Here is a 19,072-nt window from a genome sequence, read left to right on the forward strand (position 1 = left end):
CCTAAGTAGTCCCTTCGTCGCCTTCAGCTGCGATGTCTTCTGTCGACGACACGTGAGAATAGTTTCAATTGACATAGGGCGATTGTCCAGGTGTGAAATGCATACGAAAGACCGCAATAGAGACAATAGAGGCATACGAAAGACCGCAATAGAGAATGCATACGAAATAGAGACAATAGAGGCAATAGAGCGCGCTGACAACGGCCTACTTTGAAAAAAAAAATGTTGCAGTTTCGCCCGAAAGGCGAAGCATCGATTGCGATAGCAAATTAGTAGACAGCTATACGAAGTAAGGATATTAGTTTCATCGGCCGTATAAACTTGCAAACATTCGCTTACTAACTAAATGAACAAGCATGGTATAACGTGCGCACAGTTAAACATAAACACAACTCGCTCGATGACCGCGGGAAACTCGCTGTCAAAACGGTGCAGCCAGGAAGGACGGCACCAGCAGCGAGCAAATTGAACCTTCACGCTGTCTCTCGCTTCAACGCGAACTAAACGGCGAAAGCACAGCGCATATGAAGCTACGGGCACTGCGCGTACCTTTTCCAGCAAAGGGAGCACACTGCGCCCACGTCGATTTGCCCACGTCGCAGATCGCTGTCAAGATACGGCGCCCACGCGGCCGCGCCGTAAGCAGCAGCCGCCCGAGTAGAAAGCCCTTCCCCCCCTCCCCCTCCTTCCCCCCGCGCCTCGCGCGCGACAGAATAAAAGTTGCAGTGGCTTAGCTCGGCTATGCCAGGATATACGTAGCGTTAGCAAAGGTTCAGCTGATTATTCTTAGCTTTCCTGGTTGTCTAGATTGTCAAGGATTAGCTTGATTGTCATGCTTACTGCTGCTCCAATGACACACACGCGGTATACGTATTATGTGGCACATGTATTCATTCCTCCTACGCTCAACCGCTAATTGCCAGGCAACTACTTCGGGATCCGATGAGTCAAGCTTCTCCGTTCTTCTGCGCTGTTGAGCAGCATTTGCGCTCTCCTTCTCCATGGCTATACCACACTGGCAAACGCCAGTCAGAAGCGCAGCGGCTCCAGCGCAGTGTCAGACGGCGACTGCACAGCGAGCGCGCGCCGGCGCCAGTGCGTCTACCACGGCTACGACGTCACTCCTCTGGAATGCGCAGACCGGCGGCGGTGAGTCGCGCGCGGCGGCGGCGGAGTGCGCGAGAGGTGCCGGCTCCGGTGGCTCCGGTGCGCAAGCCGTGTGACATCACTTATCCTTGCGCATGCGCAGCACGGCTCTTGATGTGCCGCGCGAAACGGGCTTGGCTAGGCCAGTGTAGCTAACGCTACAAAAAGGCGCGCTTCCGCCCCGCCATTCTACATCGCGCGCGTGAGATTGAGCTGCGATTGTCGGCTGATCTTCGTAAACTTCCACGCGCACATACAGCGTACGGCGCGCGTCGACGATGCTATCGTGTTCGGGCGTTATACGGAACATCACGGCGACGGCAGAAGTGCGCTTGAGTGGCCAGGGCCGCGATTTTCTAGCGATGCCTTATGACTTATTCTATACTAGTCTTATCATCCACCGCTCACGGCCGGCTGATACCGTTGATAATGTGAGCAGACCGTCACTCTGACGACTGACAAAGCGCGATAAGCGCGAAATGGCTTTATTACCAGAAAGGCATCGCTACAAAATGCCGGCCCAGATAATTGGTATCGCAATAATCACACCGTATCGCAAGATCACACCTGCTCACCGAAGACGTTTTTTTTCTGCGTTTGATTTTTCTCGAGCATGTGTGTGCGTATAAGTTGCTTGGCGGCGCTGAGTTGGTTTCATGTATCTTCCAAAAATTATCCAGCGACTTTTGGCTTTTCTTGCTGGTTTCGCAGTGCGTTCTTGCTATCTGCTGCTAAAGCAGTGGGTATTTGTATCGGCACACATGAAGATAAGTGAGGTAGTGATGTGAAAACGGGGGCCTCAAAAATTCATCACGTGCAGAAGAGGATAAGAAAAGCTAGCTCACTCCTGCTGTTGTAGATAAAGTAAAGGAGAACAGCATGTCTAATCCTACCCCGAAAAAGCGGAGGGTTGTGCTTCATGTAGACGACATATTTGTGCTCCTGATTGCAACTTCGAGCCTCCACGCCTCATTTTTATTGCATACAAATAACTGGGAAATAAAAAAAACATTTTATTTCCTCTATTGCCCTTTCGTTATTAGATGCATTCGAGGAGGTGCTCGCTGCTGTAGGAGACATGCCTACTCTAACACGTCAACAGTGTTCAAAGACCACAAATATTAAAAGAAACAGAAATATTCTGCGAGATGGTTTCAAATGTTCACATGTGTCACTGGTAAGATGCAAATGAGAACTGCGTGGAAGACTGCAAATGTAACAAGAATGCACGTGATAACCATAGCTTAGGTATGGTCTCACGGCCAATAGCAATCTTGAGATTCATCAAAGGCCACAAAGGCTTTGAGGAAGTTCTACAGCGCTTACACGTATTTCCACCTCGGAAGTTGGTCCATCTGAGGAAGCATAGAAGATCAAGCTAAATCTTGCCGTTGCAGTGCAGTCAGGAAAGCCTGTCGGGACAAGGAAGCTCGCAAATGTTCTGCGGGTCTGTATTTCGACCAAATTTCATGCAAGTTCATCATTTTACAGAGAAGATGTATATGGTTAGCCGATTTTTTCGTCCGTTGCCTGTACGCAGAAACTATCGTCATCAGCAATGGCTCGAGCGTCGGCCTCTTCTTCCCCAGATGGCTCGTTGGCGCCCCTCGGCGCAACCGCGTGAACGCGCTCGTGCCACTGCTCGCGTTCGTCGTCGTCGTCTTCTACAGAAGGCTCCGTTGCCGCTCATCATTCCAGCGTAGAATTTCGCTTCTCTTCTGTCGTCGTAATGGGGAGGCCGTGTTTACGGGTGTATGAGCCATTGCTTAAAGGGGTATATGAGCCGCTCATTGTCTTATGTAACGGACAGATTTAATTTTGAAGCAATTTAATTTTAAGGAATAGCAAGCGACAATGCGACAACGGCGGACTGAAGACATACCGTCAGTGACGTCGTTTTCTCCGTCGCAGCCGAACGCGTGTGTAACCTCATTAAGAAACACGAAGACGTAACCAATAATTGAGAAAGACGTTAATGTACCGCCAGGATTAACCCAGGGATAAACAGCGGAGCCACATATAACACCGGTGCCCAAGCACTCCGTACATATCTGTACGGAGGGCTTGGGCGCCGATTTTTAGGGGCGAAGCTCCTTAGGGTGTGGGTCTGTCCCTCCTCTGTATTAAACGTAGTAGTAGTAGTCGTTGTCGTAGTAGTAGGTAGCCACGTCTACTTTTATGAAAAAAAAAATTCCGAAAGTTGTGTCCGTAGCGCGGAATCAAACCAGGGACCCCTCGCTTCTGAACGCGCGGCGCTAGCCACTACGCCACGAAGCGCACATCGACACAAGCACCATGATGACAATAAATACCCAACATTAACGAAAGACTGCGCGTTTCTAACGCGTTTGTGCTAGCGCGTTACGGCCCGTGTAAGAAGCTGGTGTAAGACGCTGTGGCCTCTCCGCCTTACCCCCGTATTCATAAACGCTCCTCGACTTGAACTTGACTTGCCACCGCCTTGGGCAGCGCGTTCGAAACGCGTTGAAGGCGGTGGCAAGTCAAGTCCAGGAGCGTTTATGAATACGGGGGTTATACTCTCTCAGCAGTCATGTGATGGCGTCGGCAAACGCGGTGCACGTTCCGGCATGTGTAAACGGCTGCGTAAGACGCTGTGGCCTCTCCCCCTTACTAGAGAGTACTGCACGTTTCTAACGCGTTTGTGCTAGCGTCCCCTTAAGCGGGAGATGGTGCAATTATAATGAAGGGCGCTGTTCGGGAGATGGTGCAATTATAATGAAGGGCGCTGTTATAAAATAGGAATGACGTCACATATGGCGCGTGTCATTGGTGGAAGTCAATCGTTCGATTTAGTGCGGCGAGACTGGGCGAATTACACGGAAGATTCACGGTTTACCGATGATTTCCTCCGGAGCTTCGCCCACTCATCATCATTCACCCCGTGGATATGCGGTGTTTTTTTCCTGTAGTAAGGCATTTGTAGGCCTTAACTCAATTAAGGGACATTAGGGAAGCCAAAAGAGGTTTTTCTACAGATACTTATATTAAAGTTGCTCAAAATGCTAATTGGAGATATAGATCAAACTTGCAGATCAACCTGAGCAAGTACGTAGGCTTTTCAAGGTGACATATGTTAACTGCGCCTTAAACATTTGGCTCCATCTCGACGCTTTCATCCGCCAATTTTCCACAATCATTGAATATACATCCTATGCGTGATAATTCTTGCATATACACATTACACAGCATCACTACAAAAAGACGCAGTTTTGCCCGAAAGGCGCAGCATCAATTGTGATAGAAAATTAGTAGCGAGCTATACGGAATAAGGATAGTAGTTTTATGGGCTGTATAAAGTTGGACACATTCGCTTACTAACTGAAATAACAAGCATGGTGTCAGTGCGCACAAGCAAACATGAATAGATCACACTCAATCCGCACACAATCGCTGTCAAAACGCTGGCGTGAGCAAGCGCGCCAGCAGCAGTGAGCGAAGGTTAGTGCGGTCTATCGCTTCAACGGGAACGGAGCGACAAAAGCACAGCGCATACAAAGGTAGGAGCCGTGTTGCAGATCGCTTTCAAGGTACGGTGCGTGTGACCGCCCAGCGCCTCGCAAAGTACAAGTACGCAGTTGCTCGCCGAGCAGAAGCCGCAACCCCTCCCTCCCAAGCTGCCTTCCCGCTTTCCTCCTTTCGCGTGGGTGATTGAGTCGCCAGTTCCCCTTGCGCCCGGTTGCAAGATACGCATTTGGTGCCGCAGCTAAACGTCGCCTCCCTCCCTCCCGCCCCCCACGGCCTTTCGTGCGACGGAAGAAGTCGCGTTTGCTCTCCGCCGTGCGTTCGCGCGCTTTCACTCACACATACGGCATACGGCGCGCGGCGACAATTTTATTGCCGTTGGACTTTAAACGGAACCTCACGGCGATGGCGACGACGTTGCCGACGGCAGACATCCGCTTGGAGTGTCCATATAATTTCTGTCGCAATAAAACGAAATACCTATTCTTGCAAGCACCAACATTTCAAAATTTCTCTCTGCAAGCCACTCACCACCGAGTGCCCATCGCCGAAACCCTACCGAGATGCATGTATCAAACGCAGACAAATTGCCTAAAGACCTATCGAAACTCCTGTAGGTATTGCAGTGTGAAGAATACAGTGATATTGAACACTCCTATGTTTTCCGTTTAATGCAAAATCTTGGCATCTTGTTCTCTTATACCCAGATACTCAAGTGAAATTATTTATTTATTCCGATGTTGTTGAAAATGCAGACAGCAATTTGGTCACCACAAAATGTAAATTGTTAAATGAGAAAAGCATGAAACGAATAGATTACTGATTATGGACAACACATTTTAGGAGACACTACTGCAGTATATCTATGAAACGGGCCTGCATCCTTATATTTTGTTCCATACTGCCGTCATGCTGCGTGGCAAGCTAAGCGGGAAAAAAAAAGAATAGATTACTGCAGTAATAAAACGGTACCGCAAGCATGCGTGTAAAAATTAATTCGATGGAATAAAGATGGTGTCTCTTCTATTGTGGTATCAGTCTGTCTGCGCTGAGTGCTTCAGTGCAGCATCTTGTTTTGTGGCATTTAATTTGGTTGCATATGCCATATCATGCGAAGTCAAATTTAACTTGTAGTAACTTGTAAACAGATATCGAAGAACATGGAGAGTGGTAGCAAATCCACGAGTTGAATTTGCGCTTCTTTTAGGCAGGACGTTTCATTTCGGGGCAGTTTCCCCTGCGGATACGAGATACATGTACGACTGCACAGCAAACTTCTTGCTATTCGGTAGAGAAATCTGTGTGGTACCGAGTAACGCTAAATTACCTAAATAGTAACGAAAAAGAATACGTTCTCTTGCGTTACTTCTCACTCTCCAATGCATGGTGAACTTTCGAAACCCTCTGTTTTTATCATAAGGCCTTTCCACGTCTGTCTGAACATTAACCTGTGCGTTCAAGAAGTGTTTATGCTAGTGACAAACAAAAAGATGCAGTATCGGTTTTTTTTTCATTATCAGCAATCCTACTACAAAATCGCGTGTTTTGTCATAGTATACTTTATAAACCAGTCCGGTTACTGCAGTACTACCATTCATAAACGGTTAGTATGCGCACGCTGTTGAGCGGAGCCACTTACAGTCCATGCCTGTACGTTAGTTACTATTGTATGTGTAAACCATAATGATGCATACTGATTATGTGAAGACGTGTTCCAGTGCTCGCTGGCTAAAAAAGAAAAAGGGCAGAAGAATGAAAGCGCAACATCTTCGAGAGGAGCCCTTTTCAAGGTATTCTCCTTAAAGTCCGTGGACAGCTTCTATCCAGTGATGTATGGCCAGGTCAGAAGAGTTCCCTAAGATGGCTCGCACTTGTCACAGCGCGCAAATTGAAGAGCAAAGCGCACGTAAACAACAAAACATACAGAAACAATGATATAAACCACCAAAGAAAAGGCAAATACCAACATATTATCATGAAACATGAAAGAAAGAGACACGTCCTTTCGACACACTGTGTGCTAAAGCACACTCACTCACACTCTGTACACACACTCTATCTGTACGGACGAGTGATAAGATCAAACAAGCGCTGATTTCTCCCTCCGTGTCTCCTGCGCTGCTATCAGTTTGGAACTTGACGAACTTGTTCAAGTCAACGCGTCACTGTCCTTTCGACGCCTCAGCACGCGTGTGAAAAACCGAGATTCGATTCCATCTCGTATATGAAGAAGAACTTGGGAAATGTCATGTGATCAACCCACGACTGGTCACGCGATGACATTATGTCAGATGCGTCTGCCCTATTGTGGACTTTACTGTATTATTCTTGCTTCATTCAGAAGGCGTTTCGTGTTGCCTTCTTTTCGTACTGCAAGGCGGAGGAAGTTGAAGTTTGTTGAAGTTAGCGTCGTCTGTCGTACGCTTTTTCCGTCCGTGCGTTTATTCGCACTATTCTTTGCAATACGTCCTACCAACACGGCCGAATCGCCACTATTGTCAAGCTTTCTCTTCCACTCTGTCGCGATGGTTCTCCTAGACACTTCTAGGCAAACTGCAATAGTCAAAGCGAACGAAATGTAATGCCCAGAACACTCGTCGTGTTATTCTCAATGTGTATATTCGGCCACTACGTGACTGAATATATAAGTCTGTTTAGTTATCTTGTTCTTTATCGTCCCTCATACTACTTTATCTCGGACCTTATATACTCCTTGACTCGAACGCCAAATCATATGGCGTCTACGGTGATTTTTCTTATCCACGGGAGACGCCACCAGAGCTTTCAAAACCGATGCATGGGGCTATCAAGTGCAAAGAGAGCTGCCGAGATGGCGAGGTTAAAGCGGCGTGGACGCATTGAACGCGTATGCGTTGATCGTAACCCCCCACCCCCTATCAGAGGCTTCACTTCCTCACACCCAGTCCGTCTGTCGCTTAGCGTTCGCTCTCAACCCATGCGCTGGCCACCAGCCAAATCGCGCTTTACGCGCGAGACAGAGCCTCGCCTCTTTACTGCCGGTCCCGGTCATTGTGCCGCGAATACGGCCAGCCGTAAAAGGACAGCGGACTTGGATACAGAGAAGCCTGTTTCCCTCTCTTTCCTTCGCCATCTCGCGAACGGTACGCATGCGGACGAGTTGTAGCCGAAGAGAACGTACGACTGCCCTAGCGTGGGAGATCCCAGTAACGGTCACCGTATCGCCGACCTATATTTTGCGTGGAAGCAGGGACAAGCACAACACAGGCAGAATAGGGACAGGCGAGTCCTCCCCTGTCTGTAATCTAAGTTCTTGTTGGAAGAAGAGCTCCCCTCGACCTTGGATATTCTGTCGTCCGCTTGCTTGCTCCATTAGGCATTCAGCGAATCAGTGGCCGCCGCGGTGCCGTGCTAGTGCCGCCTGTAACACTGTGGTCTTGTTCCTGCAGATTACCGAATAGCGTTAGTGCGTGTAAGCCCTTTTCTGACAATTTCTGGTCGCAGGCCTTGCCTTTTGTCGTTGTCGTAAACTCTCTTACCGTGGGCGACATCCACTTCTTTCTTATTCTTTTTTTTTTCTTCTTTTGGCGTGTGCGTGTGTGCTTGAAGATGCTCAAGCTACTTGAATAAGCTCTCGTGCCTTCTGTATCTCTCTCTGTCCTGCCCATTCGGCCCCGCTACATTTTACTCTATTACGTGCCTTGCCTTGCTTGTGTGCAGAACTTCACAAATATTAGGGATATTTTAATGTATTCAGTGTTTTTCAGCGCGTTTCGTGCTTTTAGTTTTTCTTGCCCTACGATGATGAGCCGGCGCCCGTAACGACACCAACCTCTCATTTTCATATATCAATAAAAAAGTCAAGATAAGTAAATAAATGAATAATTACGGACACTCATGTATCGGTCCTTTCTCTCTTATGCAAGAATACTAGAATTATAGATTACATAACTTTTTTTTTCATTTCACATGAACTGCATTGAACTCGTGCTCATACGTGGTACTATTTTATCATTTATTCGCTTGGTTTGCCACGCGGGATGCTGTTGGAATTCAATTGCATGTAAGGATTGAGGCACGTTTCATGCAGATGCTGCAACAGAGACTCGTGGAATGCATGGTCTATGAGCCATCATTCGTAGTTTTCAGGTTGGCCAATTCTTAACTTTGGATTCCTCAGTACGTTTTCGCGGGATATATTTTTGTACCTGGGCACGTCCAAAGTATATGGCGGGCATCCGCTTCAACTTGCTCATGACGTGTGGTGATGATAGAGACTGCTGATTATGGAAGCATTCACAGAGAGGTACGATGCATATCCCTGACTCATCTCACATGAGCACTTGTGAGCTTGGAAGCCAGACACGCTAGCCGCTGCGCTATCTCGCAACATACAGAGTGATCACTTTTAAGTTTCGCGCAATATTTAAAAATAGCCTGTTGCAGATAACATAATTCTAGTCCTTGAGCTAGATTAGTCAGAGAGGCGGACATTACTTGCCGGAGAAATCGAAACACATATTCAACTAATTAACGAAAATTTACTAATTATCCTCTGAAATAATTACTTTACGTCACACATTGCAATTTACGAAATGTAGCCGTTGAGTTTCCGTGGCGTATCCACTTGGATTGAATTTCCAGAATTCCGCCACTCTGGAGATGTGCGCCATCAAACTCGCCGTGAAAAATGCCCTGTTGTTCCACCTTACCCATTTAACAAAACTGATCTTGTATGCATTGAAGCGCAAAAGTAGCTGGAACGCCCATGTATTTCGCCCCACACTTTGGGAAATAATATATCGAAACTGGTGTCATCCTAGAAATTCATTTCAAATGGATGCGTCTTGGAATCTCACCGGCTAGAATTCGTAAATTGCAATATGTGCCACAAAGTTATTAAGAAGTGAATTGGTGAATTTTTGTAAATTAGATGAATAAGTGTTTCGATTTCTCATGCAAGTAATGTCCGCCTCTTCGAATGATATGAAGTATCGCCGCCTAGCCGACAGGTAGTGGCGGAACCAAAGAACGTTTATTGCTCAGTGTTACAGGCCTTTTTAGTCAACAGAAACGGTCACATGACAGGCCATGATAAGCGAGAATGCGACACATGCAAGTGGTCCTGCTCATGCTATACATCAGTAAGCGCGCTTGATAACAGTGCATAATCCAGCTCAAAGATAAGAATTATGCTACCTGCCCCACAGGCAATTTTTAAAATCCCGTAACACTTAAAAATTATTACCTCGTATATCTCCCTCAGGAGCTCTACGAAATCGTCACCTATGCCTTCGTGCTTGAGAATACCCAATAACAATTCCCTGTCTACATTGTCGTAGGCTCCCTTAATATCTAGCAATGCTATCCACCATAAAGGTATATTCTAAGCTACTGAAATCTCTATGCACCGAGTTAGTACAATCATATTATCCTCTAAACGTCTTCCTGATCCGAACCCATTTTGTAGTTCGATCCTACCAGTACATCATTTTTTCTTCCACCTACTTCGATAGTTCTAATTTTGATAGTTTGCATTGCCATTCTATACACCGACGTTACTGTAGCTAGCCTTTATACGAGCTCGTTTTATGTTTATCACCATTTGCTTTGTAGACGAGGTGTATCTTGCTTTTATGCCATTCAACCTGAATTTTCTTCGTATTAATTACTTGCTCTATGATATTAGTTAGTAGTGTATCGCTCTTTGGACCCAGCTGTTTGATTAGCTGTATTGTCATTTCACCGGATCCTGCCGCCGTGTTATTAGGCACATTTCCTTCTGTTTTTTTTTTTTGTTTTGTTTTGTTTTTTTTTTTTTGGTAAAAGCTTCCTACACTAAACTTCGATCTGTCAGGCTTCTCTGTTGTTGCTGGACTTGTTTGAGTCGAAACTATCGCAGCGCAGCGTCTCCTTCGTAGATATTACCGCATTCAGCCCATATAGCCGTTAGCGAATTTTTCAGTTGGAGCCCCGAGTGCCCTTACATAGTTCCAGAATCTTTTTGGTGCGCCTTTCTCTCTTTTGCGAATGTTATGCGAATGTTATCTTTGTTCCGAAGTGCGCCGACACGCAAGCATTTCGACGAGGGAACTAAGTTCGCACGCGGTTTTCGTCTGCATCTGAAAGAAGTGATCCGCCAGGTGGAAGAATGGCGTTGCGTTCGCAGTACGCAGCAATCTTGTATTTGTCTGAGTTTGGCGCCCCCTTTTACCTGTTCTCTGATTCTATGAAGTTTGTAGCGCACAGGATAACGTAACCTCCGAGCTGAACGGTGATATGCAGGATCATGGCTGTGGCAGGATAGAGCAGGATTCCCGCACATTCGTCGCCGGTGATTTGAATTGTGGAATGATTGCACGGTTACATCAATCCCACCTATCACTGCAACCAAGTCATCTCTCACCAAAAAACAAACATTGCGATGGTGCTAGGAAGGGGCTCGAACAGTCTAGGTTTGACGGCTGTCATGTTCTTTCACTAGACTAGCCTCCCACCATAAGGATCATTACATGCGTAAATATGTATTTTTTTATTTTTCAACCATTGAACAAATGTTTTATTTTTATGCGTCTTAACTATATATAGCGCAAGGTGTTAAGTTTGGTGAAAGGAAGTTCCTTTCCCTGCTGATCGGATTACCTGTGCGCGCACGTGGAAGACTTGGTGTGCGCTGCAGATGCTTGTATAATACGCCGATGTGATTATATATGCTACACGTGTCACAATGCACGGAGCTTTGTTTTTCATGCCTCTGTGACTGCGTTGCCCAAGCTTCGTGATGAAAAAGGCCTGAGGGAGAGCCGTAATTGAATAAAGATTGGGCGGCCGCAGGGCCACGTGCCAACACCCGCAGGCTGCCTGAACGCAGTTGATTTTGTATCTCTTTAGTTGGGGAGGTTTATCTTTCGCTTGAAGTTTGCGATAGCAAGCATGATGAGAACAGCTTTCGTAAGTGTTTCGTACGAGAATGAACTGTGCGCGAAGCAAGATGCCAAAGGCGCTTTTATTATTTTTCGTTGTTCGCTGGTGTTTTGCTTGGTTGGACGTAATGTGAACAAGGTTAGCCTTGTTTTTATTTGTTGTTTGTTTACCGATGGTGCTGTGCCACATTTTAGAAAGCGCGATTACATAACGCAGCAGTGATAGAGTATAGCAGCAAATATGAGTGACGCAAACAGAGTCCGTAATGTTACGTTCTGAAGAACAAAAACAATACTATTATGCACAGTTTTCACTGTTTGCGCTTAACTACATAATGATGCACTGCAACTCTACATGTCAAGCAAACATGTATTTCTCATTACGGAGCCTATTTGCCTGTCTAGAGTGCAATTAACGGGTGCAGAATGTACTTGAGATACATTTACCTTTCGCTATCACTGCGCTCCGTTGTGTGGCTTTTGAATCTCCACCTATGTGACCCGAAATGCAAAACTTAGATGCCAAGAGAAAACTGAAGTTAGTGACCGGTATTTAAGATCTATTCTCTTTTTTCAATTGGAGAGCAGCTCTTAGGCGGCCGTCCTTGCGTTGAGCGTCGGTGTCCGCGTCCCTCGTAACCGAGCGAACGAGCACAGCGAAGGATGAAAGAGCGAACGCGGAGCGCAGCGGGGGATGAAATACGGCGATAGCGAAGAGAGCGCGAGGTGAGAAAGCGGAGGAGGTGAGTGCAACGGTAGCATGAGGAGGACAGTGGAGGAGCAGAGTTTAGCGAAACGGTGAGGAGGAAAGCGGAGTGCCGGCGGTGACTAGGCATGCGGCGAGCGCGTCCACCGAACCAAATATGGAAACAAAGCGCTGGCGTGGGCTTCGGACCAACTGCGCATGCGCTACTCCGCCTGTGCCGCCGCCGCTAGAGAATGCGCTCCGCGCGAGCCGCACATTCCCGTGTTCAGGCTTTCTTTCTGAACAATGAGTGATGCAACCAGGTGGAAATGCTTCGTCTGCCCCTGCTGCTAAACTATCTTCTCGAGCATAGGCTCAGTGCCGCCGCCGAGAAGGACCGTATCGTTCAGAATCAAATTCTTTGCCACAATATATCGCGAATTCAAAACACCTAAACAGCTGAGCTCAAAATTCGCATTCGGGAGTATCGTAATCGCCTGTGATTTTTTTTTATCCTTTTTCATTATTCTCTACTTTCGGTTGTGGCTTTCACTGTCCCGCCCCAAAGTTATCAGATGAATCAGCAACTGTGTGTGCCGTATGAAAGCAAATGAATTGAATAGAAACAAAAGAATCGTTACGAAATATAGCTTCAAGTTTCCACTGCAGACGTGCAATTGGAACTCGATCTTATTCTTAGCCTTGTTCTACTATTAGCGCGTGCATGCGATGAACTACCTCACGGCTGCAACAGCCTTATGAATAAAATCGCGTTGCTTTTTGTGCAAGACCAGATTATGTATATATAATCGTGTATCACTATCCCAACAAGACTTTCTATCGAAAATGATTTCAATGCGTTGGCTTTGAACCACAGTGCCTTTGGTGCATTAGGAAGATTTTCCCCCTCTGAACCACAGGAACTCCGCATCAAGGGTAGAAAGAGTAACGGGTGTTAAGGGCTCTTAACACAGCTCAAGGAGGGATCATGGTGAAATCTCTAGAGCTTTTCTGGCAGCCACGTACCACTTAGCACATCGGAAGGATAATAAAATGTATTCGAAGGTACTTGATTAATTTTGCCATTTTGCTGATTTCCACACGTCACGTTTGGTGATCCGCGTGTGCTGTCGCTTCGGTATACATCACCATGCTCTCGCGAACAGCGCATGCTAGGTCACTCGGTATATTGAGCAATAACGCTCCATACAACAATAACAAAATGGCGAAGAAAAGAACAGGAAATGAATCAATGAGTAAACAATTGGCCTGTATATGAAGCAAAACAGACATGCTCAGTGAGGCTGCTTCCAGAAGGGCTGCCGACACGTTCTCGGTAAAGCTATCCGAGAACACGAAGGACTACGCGGCGTACAAAGCACGAGTTCCATCGCTGTCGGTCACAGCCATCGGACGAACGGAGACCGCGAGCGTTTGGGCCGGCCCATCTGGTGACGAAGACAGCCATGAGCGAGGCTATAGGGGCATTAGGTGCAGCCGGGCATTCAGAGTGGTTCCGTCCTACCGCGCCAGGCATTGCACGCGGCTGCGAAGAACCAAGGCGCGTCTTCGTCAATGCAAGAGACGAAAACAAAGACAAAGAAGAAGAAGAAGACGCACGAGTAACGGAAACGGCTGGGAGGAAGAAGATCACGGGATGAGGAAGGGTGGGCGGTAGTACTAACGACCACTTCCCGCGCGCGTCTGCGAGGGTGTCTGAGCGCGAGAGAGATCGAGAATCATTTCTCTCTGGTCAGAAGACGACGGGTGTACGTACGAGCGATCACCTCGTCGTCGGCGGCACGGAGGCGGTAAGGGGAGAGAAACACCATCGGACGCTTTTTTTCTCATTGCTGGATAGTTCCTTTTTCTTGTACCAGTGCTTCCCTGCACAGCAGCGGACGGGAAAGACTGCTGCGCGACACGTCGGCAAAGGCGGCGTATACGCTCGGAAAAACAAACAAACAAAATCAAGAACGACGTCAAGACGAGCCAACCCAAGAAGGAACAAGCCAACCAACATGGTTTGTATAGTTGCCCTGCCACATTGCAACTGTAGTTGCCCGAAGCGCTACCGTTTCGCAGTAAAGAGCTCGGGGAACGCCTGTCTCCGGGTAGAGCAACCCTCCTGAGCGTTTCTTCGTCCCCTTCTCTCTCTCTACTTTTTTCTCCTCCTCGTCAGAGGTTGTCCACGCTGATTACCGCGTATCCCTGTTTCCGACATGTGTCACCGGCGGCAGCGCAGACGAGTGAGCACCGGGAAAAGCTAGGAAGATCGAGAAGAAAAAAAAAGGGGGCTCTTCTGCGTTTCAGCATCTTCTCCGTGACATCTTGCTATCGTTCTCCGTTCACCGCCTACTCCGTCTTTGGGTGGGGCCCTCGTTTTCTCTTACTTTTCTTGCCTACCGTAGATGTTTTCTTATTCTGTGTCCTCTATACCTCTCAAGGAGCGGCCAAGTCTCTCCTTATAGTGAAGGCTTCTCGCATTGATGAAAAGAGGCGAACTTGGAGTCTATAAACGCACTCTGGTCGCCGTGTCATACATCTTCCTCCCTCTTGCTCATAAAAGAGGAGGTGCACTTTGTCATCCAGTGGTGTGTGTACAAGCCTTTCTGAATCGCTCCGTCCTCCTTTGTGCGCATTTACTTGGCACCGGAGTACGCAAATTGGGGTGCGAGCGGGCAACGCGACGAGACGCGAGAAGGGTTCTATTCTCGCCAGTATTAATGCCTCAAATTAACTTCGCACTCTAAATAGACGATGTTTTTTCCTATTTATAAAGCAGCCTGCGATGGAGACAGGCACATTAGCTATTTGACGAGAATTATTTGCGAGCGTATTGCCGTTGATTTCAGTTTATCACAGCTGGAAGCTCACTGACTCAAGGTTGGGATGCAGGAGGGGAAAATAAAAATTTATACTTGAGCTGAATATACTGTTGTAGAGCATTTCCTTGACTGCAAATCTTTTCGCGCTTCTGACCCCTTCGTGAAGTATAAAAGGTGCGCCATTGCGATTTATTATTAGTCGGACTGTTAACGCTAATACTACCTCAGGTTGTGCACGAACAAACGCTTATATTCTCAGTCAAGACACCCGCTTGTCATCGGGAAAGAACTGGCTACTTTTGGTTCTCTTCAATGCTTCATTCTGACGCCTAACGCTTTTCTTTCTTTCTTTCTTTCTTTCTTTCTTTCTTTCTTTCTTTCTTTCTTTCTTTCTTTCTTTCTTTCTTTCTTTCTTTCTTTCTTTCTTTCTTTCTTTCTTTCTTTCTTTTTGCACCTTGGATATACGCCGCTTCTCCCTGGCCAAGGCTCCGAGAATGCCGCGGGGAAGACCGTGCCCCAAGTTTGGTGCTTCGCATTGGAGCCACCGCGGGCGAAAACGAACTGCCCTTTCACGAGAGACCGACGCGCAGATAGAGGCAGGCCAATCCTTTCACCGAGTCGGCCATTCGACAACAGGTGCACCGTCTGGCATTCAACGCTCCCTGGCATCCTAGTCGGGATGGTTTTCGATTCGTTGGCGACCGTGGCAGGCAGGCAGCTTCTCGCTTCTACGAGTGGCACTTCCCGGATGCCACACACTCAGTCGTTCGTGGATATTTCTGCCTCCTATCTTCACCTTCTACTTGGTTCCCTGCCTTTCTTTTTTTTCTTTATTTGCTTCTTCCTCTCTCGCACCATTCGCCTTTGAGAAGTTTCTCGGCCAGCCCCAAGCTGAAGCATCGACGGGTTTACCTCACGTTCCTGCATGACGCGAACAGATGGTGACTGCGGTCGAGATTATGGGGCTTGCCCTAAACGCGGGTGCGAGGGTACAGACATTCTGGTGCATACAAACTGAAGTGGTAGTCGGGTGCTTCAAGCATCTACCGTCTAGCACTATTCATCGCGGTAACTCTGCAGCTCGCCCATTTTTGCTGCTGCGCGCCAGGTCACTGCTTCAATTCTCGACAGTACTGGCCGTTGTTCCTATTTAAGGCAAAATGCACTTAAAGATGTGCGTAGAGATCTCCGTGGACTTAAACCGAATCCTAGTAGTCGGAATAAACCCGGGTCCTACAATTCTACAACCAAGGCAGCTTGCGCCGTTCCCGAACTACGCCTATAGTTTCGCGCGCGGCGAATAGCTGCAGCGCGGAGTCAATCCGAACAACGTATACATACTGCCAGCTGAAAGAACGCGACAAGAATAAAAGAAAGTAACACGTACACTTAGAGCCAACGCAGGTATTTTTCTAGCTTTTCCTGTGTGTGCTGTCTGTCCGTCTTTGTCTTATCGCGCTGTTTAAGCTTTGCCGTATGTCGCATCGACTTGCCCAAACAGAAGTACTAATCAGAGCACACATCCACACTGACAAGTGTCGTGCCAGCAAATGCCTGCATGCAAATGATGGAGCAGTGATGTAGCAGCCAGCGGGCTATTTTTTCGTGCTCTGCCGCGTGCTATTGCACAACTTCACACCGCTGCCTTGCAGCCGTTTAGGTGGCATCCACGGCATAGGTAGCATCCACCGCATCCGGTTGCATCCACGTTCCGGATGTTTCCGGTGGCATAGGTACGAACGACAGTTCGTTTATAGAGGCCTTACAAACATCCCAACAGGGTACAACTGCAAGAGTGAGGCCTTACCTTACAATACAATTGTACCATACCATACGGTGCCACTTCATTGCTGATAATCGTATGTTTGTGTGTATTAATTATTATTGTGCATTTGTATACCCTGTGTGCTGACTAGCTTAGTCACGCATTTGTTACCTTCATCCTTTCAGGTATAACCATCAGGCTGCCTACATGTCTCATCTAGTCATCTGGAGGCTGGATTCTCCAAGGCTTGTAAGTCATTTCTGTCTCTGAAGTTTGGCGATGACACAACGCATGACTACGTAATGTACCTCCATGAGCAATGCTAAAGGCAACACCCAAGCTAGCATTTAAGAGACCGTAGCGGTTCAACAGACACTTTGAACATGAATGTGTTTCTTCAGACTAAATGGTCAACGCGTAAATTAACCACCTGGTGTCCATGCACATACCAGGTTTGGTTTGGTAGTTCACAAGTTATCGCTGTTTGAGACAAAGGCGGCGCTCTCTCGCACTGCTGATGGTGGTACAATTTCCGCCTTCAGCTTGTGTCCCAAGTTCTCGATGATACCTTTATTTTTTAATGCCTTTAAGTTTCATGGTTAAGTAAAAAGCAAGAGCTTATCCTCAGTTTGTTGCAGCTGGAAAATGGGTCTGTGTTTGAGTTTCCGCGTAGCAAGATTATGTTTTCTCGTATATTCAAATTACAATCCAACGCTATCATGTCTGTAGGTTGTGCGCAAGTCGCACTTTAGGAATTTTCTGACGAATTTTAGTTTTAGAAATTCAATTAGTTCAGTAACATCTATGCGCCATGCGGAGGGCCTGCGTGGGTCGGAATGCGTGGTTCAAGAAGATTTTTCTCATACGGACAACGCTGCCGACGCCGACACCGGATTTTGGGCGACACGGGGCCCTTAAAGCTATCACGTTGAAACAATATGAGAAGTTCGACGATCAGACAAGTTCACACGGGCGAAACATCGAAAGCAGGACGTGCGCATGAACAAACTATTTCGATTAACTTGTGACCCGTTCGAGTGGTCGCTTCAAAGCGCTTTGGTAGCATTATTAAGACCATTAAATACAACCGTAAAGCTGATTAACAATGGCAGAGCAAGCAATGCCCCTGGCGTCAACGTTTCAAAGAGACGACTTGTCTTCATCAGGGCAGTTGCTGCCCTGACGAAAACCAGTTCCTTCGTCGAAAAGACATCGCTTGTTCTGCCCCTATTAATCACTTCAAGCCTCCATTTTCCTGTGAACTTCAGCTTCAAAGCTGTATTACGAGAATGAGCTGGTCAAATAACGTTATTGCTGCTTCATTATCACCGTTTGAGGCCACTTATGCGCCCGGTAAATTTTACTCGCCTGTCGTTCGCGACTGCTGAACAGCTGTCGAAGCGCTCTAAAGCGCCCAGTCGAATATGTCATTAATGTACAGCCGAGTTTCAGTAATCCGTGGCATGTTACAAAAGGAGAATCAATCGCTCTCCAGTTCCTATAAAGTATTACCGAGAAAGGGCTTCACCGCTCATGTTCGTCAGCCAGGAGCGTCGGGAGGCCTGTGCACCACGGGGGAAAAAAAAGAAGAAAAAGCACCAGCCCATTTACCGACGAACGCCGGTATAACACTCCTCTCATATGCGTCCGTTTTGGTTCCGCTGTGCGGATGGCGAATTCGATCGAAGGTCCGTCGGTGCGAGTCGCTCGTTGAGCCCTTCTATAGCGCCGCGGAGGAGCGGGCAGCTCGCGCAACATCTCGCTCTCGCGTTTTCACGTTGGGCAATGCCGTGTGGCTCTAGTTGTGCGTAGATGCCATCGAGTTGTGTTACTTCCACTCAGGGGAGCGGCCGTTTCTGTAGGGTTCCAAGTCAGCAGGAGTAGCGTCGAGCGGCCACCAGCTCGGCTGTGTCGCAACTTGTTCACGTGCCCCTGTATGGCCTGGCGCAAGTCGTCGCCACTTAGGCGGTTCGTTACATGGGCGTGGGAAGTTTCGCACATTGGGCCTCACCGACGCGAGGCATGGGCGGCCGACGACCTTACGCGACGTGCAGAGTTGGGAGAAGATTTCTCGCTTCGCGGTTGCACAGTCGCAGAACGTAATCAATACCGTGAGACCGGGTCTTAAATGGCGTTCTCCCGTGTGCGATCATGCAATATTGGAAATGCCGTGCAAGAGGGAGAGAGAAAAAGATAGGGAAAAACTTGGAGAGGGGAAGTGGGAGAACAGAAAACAAATACAAGTGATAAGAAGTGATGAGCA

General features: G+C 47.6%; 1 protein-coding gene across 1 annotated transcript in view; it reads left to right on the forward strand.

Annotated features, from left to right (window-relative positions):
- Positions 1-19,072, forward strand: part of LOC119461995 (metabotropic glutamate receptor) — a 246,909-nt gene that overhangs the window by 200,172 nt on the left and 27,665 nt on the right. The window contains exon 3 of the mRNA XM_049672386.1: positions 16,995-17,058. The gene's annotated coding sequence lies outside the window, so the exon portion shown is untranslated. The remainder of the gene's footprint in view (positions 1-16,994; positions 17,059-19,072) is intronic.

Source organism: Dermacentor silvarum, chromosome 8 (genome assembly GCF_013339745.2).
Source record: "Dermacentor silvarum isolate Dsil-2018 chromosome 8, BIME_Dsil_1.4, whole genome shotgun sequence".
In the NCBI taxonomy this organism is placed as follows: domain Eukaryota; kingdom Metazoa; phylum Arthropoda; class Arachnida; order Ixodida; family Ixodidae; genus Dermacentor; species Dermacentor silvarum.